Consider the following 11,685-nt stretch of genomic DNA (forward strand, 5'->3'; position numbering starts at 1 on the left):
GCCTTGCGGGGGTTAACATGCTTAAATGTCTTACTCACGTCGGCCACGGAGAAGAAGAGCCCACAGTTCTTGGTAGTGGTGGCACTGTGTTATCCTCAAAGCGGGTGAAGAAGGTGTTTAACTTGTCTGGAAGCGAGATGTGGCTGGTTTTCCTTTTGTAGTCCGTGATTGTCTGTAGACCCTGCTACATACAGTGGTGTGAAAAAGTGTTTGCCCCCTTCCTGACTTGTTATTGGTTTGCATGTTTGTCACACTGAAATGTTTCAGATCAAACAAATGTCAATATTAGTCAAAGATAACACAAGTAAACACAAAATGGAGTTTTGAAATGGTTGTTATTATTAAGGGAAAACAAAATCCAAACCTACATTGCCCCATGTGAAAAAGTGTTTGCCCCCCCTGTTATAACACAACTCAACTGTGGTTTATCACACCTGAGTTCAATTCCTCTAGCCACACCCAGGCCTGATTACTGCCACACCTGTTCTCAATCAAGGAATCACTTAAATAGGACCTGCCTGACAAAGTGAAGTAGACCAAAATATCCTCAAAAGCTAGACAACATGCTGAGATCCAAAGAAATTCAGGAACAAATGAGAAAGAAAGTAATTCAGATCCATCAGTCTGGAAAAGGTTATAAAGCCATTTCTAAAGCTTTGGGACTCCAGTGAACCACAGTGAGAGCCATTATCCACAATTGGCGAAAACATGGAACAGTGGTGAACCTTCCCAGGAGTGGCCGGCCGACCAAAATTACCCCAAGAGCGCAGCGACGACTCATCCAAGCGGTCACAAAAGACCCCACAACCACATCCAAAGAGCTGCAGGCCTCACTTGCCTCAGTTAAGGTCAGTGTTCATGACTCCACCATAAGAGAGAGACTGGGCAAAAATGGCCTGCATGGCAGAGTTCCAAGACCAAAACCACTGCTGAGCAAAAATAACATTAAGGCTCGTTTAATTTTTGCCAGAAAACATCTTGATGATCCCCAAGACCTTTGGGAAAACACTCTGTGGACTGACGAGACAAAAGTTGAACTTTTTGGAAGGTGTGTGTCCCATTACATCTGGCGTAATAGTAACACCGCATTTCAGAAAAAGAACATCATACCAACAGTAAAATATGGTGGTGGTAGTGTGATGGTCTGGGCCTGTTCTGCTGCTTCAAGACCTGGAAGACTTGCTGTGATAAATGGAACCATGAATTCTGCTGTCTACCAAAAAATCCTGAAGGAGAATGTCCGGCCATCTGTTCATGACCTCAAGCTGAAGTGAACTTGGGTTCTGCAGCAGGACAATGATCCAAAAACACACCAGCAAGTCCACCTCTGAATGGCTGAAGAAAAACAAAATGAAGAATTTGAGTGGCCTAGTCAAAGTCCTGACCTGAATCCTATTGAGATGCTGTGGCATGACCTTAAAAAGGGCAGTTCATGCTCGAAAACCCTCCAATGTGGCTGAATTACAACAATTCTGCAAAGATGAGTGGGCCAAAATTCTTCCACAGCGCTGTAAAAGATTGCAAACGCTTGATTGCAGTTGTTGCTGCTAAGGGTGGCCCAACCTGTTATTAGGTTGTAGGGGGCAATCACTTTTTCACACAGGGCCATGTGGGTTTGGATTTTGTTTTCCCTTAATAATAACAACCTTCATTTCAAAACTGCATTTTGTGTTTACTTGTGTTCTTTGACTAATATTTAAATTTGTTTGATCTGAAACATTTAAGTGTGAAAAACATGCAAACAAATAAGAAATCAGGAAGGGGGCAAACACTTTCACACCACTGTACGTCTCGTGTCTGAGCCGTTGAATTGCGACTCCACTTTGTCTCTATACTGATGTTTTGCCAGTTTAATTGCCTTGCGGAGTGGCAATTAAAGTCACCTTGCCATGGTTAAATGCGGTGGTTCGCGCTTTCAGTTTTGCGCGAATGCTGCCATCTATCCACAGTTTCTGGTTAGGGTAGGTTTTAATAGTCCCTGTGGGCACAACATCTCCTATACACTTCCTGATAAACTCAGTCACCGTTTCAGTGTATTCGTCTACATTATTTTCGCAAGGTACCCGGAACATATCCCAGTCCGCGTGATCAAAACAATATTGAAGCGTGGATTCCAAGTGTGGATTCCAAATAGTCCTTAGCACGGGTACTTCATGTTTGAGTTTCTGTTTTCTTGAGGGAGGAGCAAAATGGGGTCGTGGTCAGATTTGCCGAAAGGAGGGCCTTATAACCATCCCGGAAGTTCGAATAGCAATGGTCGAGGATTTTAGCAGCCCGTGTACAACAGTTGATATGTTGATAGAACTTCGGCAGTCTAGTCCTCAAATTTGCTTGGTTAAAATCCCCGGCTACAATAAATGCAGCCACAAGATATGTGGTTTCCAGTTTGCATAAAGTCCAGTGAAGTTCTTTGAGGGCCGTCGTGGTATCGGTATACACGGCCGTGAATATAACCGAATAAAATTATCTTGGGAGATAATACGGTCAGTATTTGATTGTGAGGTATTCTAGGTCGGGTGAACAAAAGGACTTGAGTTCCTGTATGTTACTACAATTACACCATGAGTCATTAATCATGAAACACACACCTCCGCCCTTCTGCTTCCCGGAGAGATATTTATTTCTGTCTGCACGATGAACTGAGAACCCATCTGGCTGGACCGATTTTCGACAGAATATCCCCAGAGAGCCATGTTTCCGTGAAACAAAGTATGTTACAGGCCCTGATGTCTCTCTGGAAAGAAATCCTTGCCCTGAGCTCGTTGACTTTGTTATCCAAAGACTGAACATTAGCGAGTAGTATACTTGGAAGCGGTGGGTGGTGTGCGCACCTCCTAAGTCGAACCAGCAGGCCGCTCCGAGTGCCTCTCCTCCACCAGCGATGTTTTGAGTCAGCCGCCGGAATCAGTTCAATTGCCCTGGGGAGAGCAAACAAACGATCTACTTCGGGAAAGTTGTATTCCTGGTCGTAATGCTGGTGAGTTACCGCCGCTCTGATATCCAATAGATTTTCCCGGTATGTAATGATGCAAAACACTGAGCCAATAATGTAAAAAATAATAATAAATAAAAAAAATACCACAAAGTTTCCTAGGAGCTAGTCATCTTCGTCGGCGCCAGGTTTCAATATCGTGCAGCCCTACGTGGCACTGTGGAAATGATCTCAAATGAGTGCAGGAAATGCAGAAATTAATTTCTGGTTTAATTGAACAGTATAAAACAAATCAGAATGGAGAAAGACCCATTAAAATCACTTAGAATGTATGTGTTGCTACCCTTGGGTCACAATACTCATAAAGCAAATGTAGAACTTGTATAATTCAAAAACATGAAATACCGTAGCACAGTGAACTTTAGACTATAGGTTGGGTTCAACCCGTGGGTATACTCACTCCTCTCCTCATACACAGTACATCACACCTGGTTTTGTAAACACTGTGCCAGTGGTTTCTGCCTTTGAAGTATCTTAATCGTTCAGGTTTTTCCATGAGAAGGGAAAAAAAGCAACAAATACACACCAGAAAACTGGAAAAACACAATTGGGTCTGAAAATAATTCAGAGTTTCCTCTGTTCCTCTAATCTCAAAGGTTGTGATTTCAACCAGCTGTCTGCGGTACTCCCAGCTGGGGCAATTAGTTGACTGTAGGGTTTTAAAAACACACACAAAACCAAAAGCCAGTGGTTGAATGGGCTAACTGGCATAGAGAGAAGTAAAACTCTGAGGAACCAGCAAACCTGTGGTGCTTCTGTGTTCCACAATTCACCCAATGATATATGATGCATATGGTTCCACCTCCAGACTGGTTTGGTGGCTTTAGCAAAGGAGCGAATGGGGGCAAGTGTGTCAGTCGGGCCACTCCCTGCTGAGCCTACCAGTGGTCAGGCTTCCTCTCGACACTGTCCTGACCTCTGGGGTCTGGAGGGGTGAAACACTTTGGCCTTTAACTTTCAACATCCTACTGAGGAGCCATGACAAGTCCAGGCAGGAGTCTGGTAACTTAGGCCATTGCCCTTGTTCTTAACCCATTTTTTCCCCCCTCCTTTTTTAATCAAAGTTTATTTGGGGATTTTCAAGTAATTTTCTTCTCTGGATTCTCTTCAGGCCATGTACATTGATCACCTTTTTCCTCCCTTGTTGAGTGGGGTTGATTTATTTTTCCTGCTTCTCCCACCTGGCTTGCTGGTCCATGTTCCTCTTATGTGAGGGGGCGGGAGGAAAAAAAGGTAAAAGATTTTCAGGAATGGAGCATTCTGGGAGGAGAGTTTGAACAAAGGGATTGTTTCAGGTGTGTTCCGAGCAAGGTTAAGTTCAGAGGGAGGCACTGTCCCTTGGTTTGAGATGGGTGAGCGATGGATTGAGGTGGAGGGAGGGGGATGTTTGCTTGAGGGCATGAAACAGGAGGGTGTGTACTTGGCCTCGGCAGACTAGGCTTGTACTATCAAAACAACCAGCAATGGCGTTGTTTTAGTGAGCCAAATGTCACCCTTCAGCTCTTCCTCCAGTCAGGATTCCAGGAAAGAGACTACTGTGTGTGTGTTTCCACATAAGCGACAGCAGAATATCCTGACGTGATCAAGAATATGCCAAACCAAGGTGTACAATACCTGCAACCCAAAAACATGAGCGACAACAACTGCTTCTACAGAAAACCACAATAGCAGATCATTTAGATGTATGAATAAAGCTGTGATTGCTCGGACTGATTTCAAGTGTGTCCGACTGGAACAGATTATTCATCATGAGCTGAAGTCTTCAGAGAAGCCAGACATTAACCGTCTGAGGGGGTCTGAACAATACCAAGTAATAACAGCAGAAATACCAACAGGCTCTGCTTTCATCTCTCCAACTCAATCATCTGACAGGATAAATCCCAAACCCAGTGCGCCTATGAAAACACACTGCAGATCCTTATATATTGATTTGCATAATCATCAGGAATAAACATACATTTAGGCCTAACCAGAGAAATAGATGTTGCTATACATTTAAGTCATTTAGCAGACGCGCTTCTCCAGAGCGGCTTTATGCACGTTATGGTCTGTAGCCTACAGCAGTAATCAGCCATACGGAGTCCCGTGTAGCTCAGTTGGTAGAGCATGGCGCTTGCAATGCCAGGGTTGTGGGTTCTATTCCCACGGGGGACCAGTATGAAAAATGTATGCACTCACTAACTGTAAGTCGCTCTGGATAACAGCGTCTGCTAAATGACTAAAATGTCAAATGTGGTTGTTTCCGGGCAACTCTGCTTCTATATTGATTGGTTAGATGCTAAATTAGGACATAGAAGGATCTAGAATATAGGCTAAGGAAATTGCCATATGCTCCCAGTGGCTAGGTGCTAGGATAGCCTAAATCAAGGCCAAAAATGTCTACACATACCTTTGTAATAACTTACAATAGGGCTAGTTCTTAGTCCACAACATGGTGTTAAATAATGCAACATTTCTTAATTAAAATACAACCAGTCAAGCATAATCATTTCATACTTTTGGTTGGCACTGGCAGCATCTAACATTTGCAACAATACGAACCAATTTTCTTGGAGTGGAATGCCCTGGAAAACGGATTAAAGTGGGGCACCGTGCCCCTAAAATAAGGTTATCATTGCTGGGGAGGACAAAAGCTGAGTGGGTGGCTTGAATCCATGCTGTTTTCCATTCATGTTGTTAGTTGACCTTCTCTGGGTCAACCAACGGCCTCCAAATTCATAAACTAGATAGTTGTTCTGTTAGCCTCCTCCTAGGGTTGTGCCAATACCCCCCACACACACACACACACACACACACACGTCTGGAAGAGCTCTGATAGGATTCCACCCAGATCTAGAGGGTCAATGGAGGGGGGGGATGGGTCTTGCTTTGTCAATTGTGTGGCTTATCAAAACAAATAAAAGGAGTGAAAACAGGCAGTGAGAGGACTCACACATTCAGCAGCACATTCTCCCAGTCTTACACCATATCAAACAGGCTAGGGAGGGGCCATGTAATCTGAGTGAACAGCTCTCCATTAAAATTGGGTATAACATGCAGCCAGGCCTGAGCTAGCCAAGCCATCGGTCCGACACATCAGCAGGCGAGGCGCTCATCACCCTCTATTCATAAAATGTCTCTGACTCCAACACGTTGGCTGCAATGGGGACAGGGGCGTGGGGGAGGTCACCCTGTCTGGCTAATATGTGCAATCAGTAGGCTTTTTTCTCTCTACACTCCACAGTCAGGACTAGTCCCGCTTATGTGTATTTAACCTCCCGAAACCATTTCCCAAAAAGCACATGTCAGCCAGACCCTGATCTCTCTTGAAATTCAGTCAATGGATTTGCAAACTGCAGAGGCACCAGTACAGCAGCAGAGCACAACAGTCAAGGCCTCACTTGCTCCGCTACACCAAGAGTGTACTGTAGTGTTGAGTACCCACCCATAATGACAGCAAACAATCATCAGGAAAATAAGCTCCCCCTCCCCACAAGATAAACATTGGTGAGATGATTTGATCTTGGAGCAAGTTATCACATCAGACAATGACAGCATTGAAGTGCTGAGATCACATATGATGCAAGGATAGGCAACATAACACATTATATCATGGAAAACTTCAGCTCGTGTAACACACTAACAGGGGGTTGAGCAGGTTAGTGTGCAATTAAAGGGATTCACATAAACAGCTCCTGGTTGATTAAGGGATGGGACAAAATTACACTGACGTTAGACAGTATACAAACACATAGGAGAGTTGAGATCATGGCATGGCAAAACCTTGATGTGTTGATACTGAATACAATGATTATATTGTTCATTGTTATTTTTTTCTAGAGGGCTTGTGTATATCGCTAAGTCTAGAATGTAGGCTAAATTGACATTTTACAATTATTTAGCAAACTAGCTTGGTCGGTTTCTGCTAAAGAAAGGAAATTATTTTGATCAAACAATTAGTGGAAAACGTGGCGCCTGCAACTGCCAGTGGCTGCGCCATTATGTAAACCTCGCCATAAATTACTCAATTGGAAATGTATCCAAAATGATTACAATGTAATCTATGCGACAAAGCATTTTCTAGGTTAACGTTGAAGGATTGCGAAAATGGTTCCTCTCTCACACGATTGCGATCATTCGATAGAATTGCCTGGGTGTGTACATTATGCACGATTAAGTTTAGAATGCGGCGGCGCGGAGAGATGCATTATATCGTGGGCAATACAGCAAGCTTGCAAACTACATTTTTAGACGGTCTAAATACATTATATCAGTATGCCAGTAGACGGACTTGGGCTAATTTAGAAACTCAATCAAGAGCTTCATTGACACACTTGACATTGACACAATTGTAGCTGGTACAGTTAAATGCTATTATCAATGTTTTATGATTACGTCTCGCCAGCTGTATTTTCCCCCTCACGCTCCCATAATTTAAGAACATCATGGCTCATCTTGACTGGCTAGTTGTAGATTACTATAATGTTGTAACCTTGGCAGAACGTTCAGCTACAGCTAACGCAGTAAAAGAAGAAAAACAAACCTACCTACACTGTCTGTAGCTAGAACTTGGATTTCAAAGGAAGGTATACCCAGCTATGCAACATAAAAATCACACAAAAACTTGTTGTGCATTACAATGAATGCGAAAATGACCGGTGTGCAGGTTACCGAACAAGTTAAAGGCTAAATGATGTTGCAACGTTTCAAAGTTCCTTTTTTTTTTACTACGGAATTAAAAGTAACAAAGAAAAAAGGAGGAACCTACCACGTGATGAGGAGCCGAGTCCGGTGAAATTTTTAGAAACAAATCCCGCACTTTGATAGTAATTTCATAAAGGGAACAAAATATGTGGAAAAACAAATAATTCGAGAATGCCTCTTCACAAAATCCGTCTCGTGTGCTCCAAATTCGGTAACCCCGTGTTACTCCCGGAATCACGAAATGGGCGAAACAACGAGTAGCTGAGGAACCGAGTCAGCTTGCTCTCTTCTCTCTGTGCAATTATTGATGCTCAATCTAGTTTATTTCAAAGGCGGTTGTATTCGTATTCAATTCGAATTGGTCTTGTCATATTTCCCAACACCTTTTATCGACAATTATTTATGTATATTCCCCGTTAATCCGTTTTTATTGTTGCCGTTTTAGGGAGCGCGTCACATAGAAAATGGCGGCTCGCTCCTCTCCCTCGGATTTCAAGTCTGACAAACAGAATCGGAGAGCAAAACCGCGGCGAGAGACATTCCACATACTCGCCACTAGAGGAACTTCAGCCTGTCTCCGCTAGAGGGAGCCAAAGTCAAGCGTTCCATTTTCTACATGACTGAAACTGGGTTGCTGTCTCTTCCGTCATGGATCAATTAAATCGTGACTTGCAGTTATTACGTTTCACGCAGTAGCCGGAATGGATCCAGTTTCATTTTAACCCCGAATCAAAACGTGGTTCTGAAGGATTGGAGAAAGTGAATGGCTATGGGATCATAACAGGACACAGGTTAGTGTTTCCCATGGGGGCCAGTATGAAAAAATAAATAAAATAATAATAATAATGATGTATGCACTCACTAGCTGTAAGTCGCTCTGGATAAGAGTTTCTGCTAAATGACTAAAATGTAATGTTAGTTATAAATATCTATGACACTACCCTGCAATGTTATGATAGCATGTGCACCAAAGCATTACCCTATGGGAAACACTCTTTTCACACCAATTCGATACTGAAGTTACTTTTTCATAGTAGGTAAGGAGAACTTAAGCAGCAGGTTAGGATAATTAAAGTTGCAGATTAGGAGACTGAGGTTAAGGTTAGGAAAAGGGTTAGGGAAAATGGTCTCCTAACCTGCTACGAAAATCACCTTGTATCAAAGTGTCGTGAAAAGAGTGTGCCCCATTCCCCCCTAGAGGAAATATATGGGTGTTGTAAAACGTTTACTCCAAAAATTCAGTTAGGTCCCTCTTTGTTTCGTTCTGTTTGCTTCCATTTGGTTCTTAAACAGTAAACGGTTTCCGTTGCAAGACATAATATAATAATAATAATATGCCATTTAGAAGACGCTTTTATCCAAAGCGACTTACATGTGTGCATACATTTTTACGTATGGGTGGACCCGGGGATCGAACCCATTACCCTGGCGTTACAAGTGCCATGCTCTACCAATTGAGCTTCAGAGGACCACAATGAATACATAATGAATACACCCCTGAACTGTGTCCCTGCTTTCTCAACAAAGCCCAAAAACATAGATAGGCTATGTGTGTAACTGTAACCAACAGAGAGCAATAGTAATGGTGTCTTTTTGTAGGCACTAACTCCGCCATGGTTAGTTGGACAAAGCCTATGGGAAAATGAATTTAGTTTTGTAGGGTTTTTGGATAAATGCAGAAAATGAGGTCTGTGGTAAACACAGGCTTAGGAGATCTTATACGTTTTGTTCTATGAGAATCTTTATCAACTTTTTGTGAATTTTAAAGCATTTATGTAATTTAAAAAATCACATAAAGCACATAAAAGGCTTAAAAATTAATAACGGTAATGTTAACTGACTGATATTATCTCATAGAACAAAACTTATAAGATCTCCTAAGCCTGTGTCAACCTCAGACCTTATTTTCAGCATTTATCCCAAAACCGTATACTTTCCCCATAGGAATGGCTGAATGAACCAGAGGTAACTCATTTACGGTTTTTAAGACTACAAGCTGGCGAGCTCTATACAGGCAAAGGATGGTCCTGTGATCTCTTGGAGAATCAAATTGGAGTCCTTCACTATATTCCTTACAAATCCAGTTCCTTTCATTAGGCAAACACAAAACTGCTTGCGGTTTCAGACAACAATCAACATCTATATATGGATGTCATATCCCCTGCCTTATGATCCCCGCCATTGATATTCCACTTGTTTTGTATTCTGCTGCACTCTACTAATGTGCCATTCCGCCATCTAGTGGTCTTTAGTAGAGTTAACACCCCCTATATTGGATAAACCACTCCTCCACCTGTCAGCATCTGACTCCCACACCATATTTCTGAAACAGTCTTTAGGTTGCTATGCCAGACAGTGACACAATATTATAGTGATACATAATTTCAGATTATAGTGAAATATCCCATAGTCATTTATGGAACAATGTACTTTGGCAATCTGTCCAAAGTTATTAAAGCAAGCACAGTGCATGTAATAGCTCTATGCATGGTGATGTTACATTATCAATACTGTATCATGAAACACATGTGTTGTGTATACATACCTTGCAATCCCAAAGCTCGCCTCCCACCAAATCCATCCTTAGCGGAAAAATATCCAGTTGTCTTCCAGGTACAGTCCATTCGGAAAGTATTCAGACCCCTTAACTTTTTCCACATTTTGTTACGTTACGGCCTTATTCTAAAATGGATTAAATAGTTTCCCCCCCCTCATCAATCTACACACAATACCGCATAATGACAAAGCAAAAACAGGTTTTTAGATACCCAATTACTTTTTGTAATACATTTGGAAACATTTCTAAAAACCTGTTTTCGCTTTGTCTTTATGGGGTATTGTGTGTATAGATTGATGAGGGAAAAAAATAATTTAATACATTTTAGAATAAAGCTGTAATGTAACAAAATGTGGAAAAAGTGTAGGGGTCTGAATACTTTCCGAATGCACTTCCACAACGTAATCCCTCCAGTTCTTTGTCCAAGGGACCTGTACATACAAACAAATGGCATTATAAATCAATCATATATAATACATAATAATATACCTATAAATCATAAGACTGACATAGGCCTACTTGGTATGGCCACTACAAAGAATGTCTAAAAACACTATTTGTATTGAACATTATGTGATTTATTTTTCCATTTATAGAGAAGTGTTGTTCTGAGTCTATATGACAGTCATAAAATATTTATAGAATGACCTTGTGCCTTATTCAAAAATTATTCTGCAAATTATCTTGTTGAATTTTGGTGATTATTTACGTGCAGCTACAGTAACACTATACTAGGGCACAATCTTCCACAGTCTTCTAAATTAAGAATAAAGTGTATTCATTTGAGACTCAATACTCTTACCTTGACTGATTTTATCGTTGAAACGGGCTGTAGCCCATAATCAACTATGTTGGCTAGATAATAGCTAGTAAGTTAGCTAAGTAAGTTAGCTACCGAGCAGCTAGCATAGCTTGCTAGCAATCCCTGCGCTAAAATCTATTACTACTTTATAAACGTAGCTAACCATACAAAATATCACGCACTGTGACTTACTGTGGGAAATCCTAATGTAAATATTTCACAATGTTATCACAATTATTCTTTACTATATAGTGTATATAATTTTGCAAGTGTGTGTGCCTACTGTACGACACCCAACGAACGATAGCTAACGTTAGCTAGATACACTATTTGGCCTGTTGACTGCAACCCCACAGTAACGTTAGCAGTTTTACCTTAGCATTTCAAATTGGATCATCAAATAAATCAATAACATACAAGATAACACACATCAATCCCATCTCTATTCATTTTATCCTCTAACATAATCCGTTTTGTAAAATTACCTGAGATAAACTCAGTTTTAATATGACAGAGTGAAGAATTCATGTTCACTTACCTGCACAACTCAACCAGTCTTGAACCGGAATTACCCGCCTGCCTAGCTCTGTGATTCGTCAATTTGGTTATGCAGGGCTGGTAATTGGCTTATTTATCTGCTAGTCTGCACGG

General features: G+C 41.5%; 1 protein-coding gene across 3 annotated transcripts in view; it reads right to left on the reverse strand.

Moving 5' to 3' along the window:
• LOC121550937 (KAT8 regulatory NSL complex subunit 1-like) overlaps positions 1 to 10,338 on the reverse strand; it is an 85,162-nt gene extending 74,824 nt beyond the window's left edge. For 2 of the 3 annotated variants that reach the window (XM_041863394.2, XM_041863391.2), the window contains exon 1: positions 10,221 to 10,338. The gene's annotated coding sequence lies outside the window, so the exon portion shown is untranslated. Of the gene's footprint in view, positions 1 to 7,739; positions 8,180 to 10,220 lie in introns of those variants that run through there. The other variant, XM_041863393.2, reaches the window with a different exon arrangement.
• Positions 10,339 to 11,685: the final 1,347 nt, after the last annotated feature.

The sequence above is a fragment of the Coregonus clupeaformis genome, chromosome 35, assembly GCF_020615455.1.
Source record: "Coregonus clupeaformis isolate EN_2021a chromosome 35, ASM2061545v1, whole genome shotgun sequence".
In the NCBI taxonomy this organism is placed as follows: domain Eukaryota; kingdom Metazoa; phylum Chordata; class Actinopteri; order Salmoniformes; family Salmonidae; genus Coregonus; species Coregonus clupeaformis.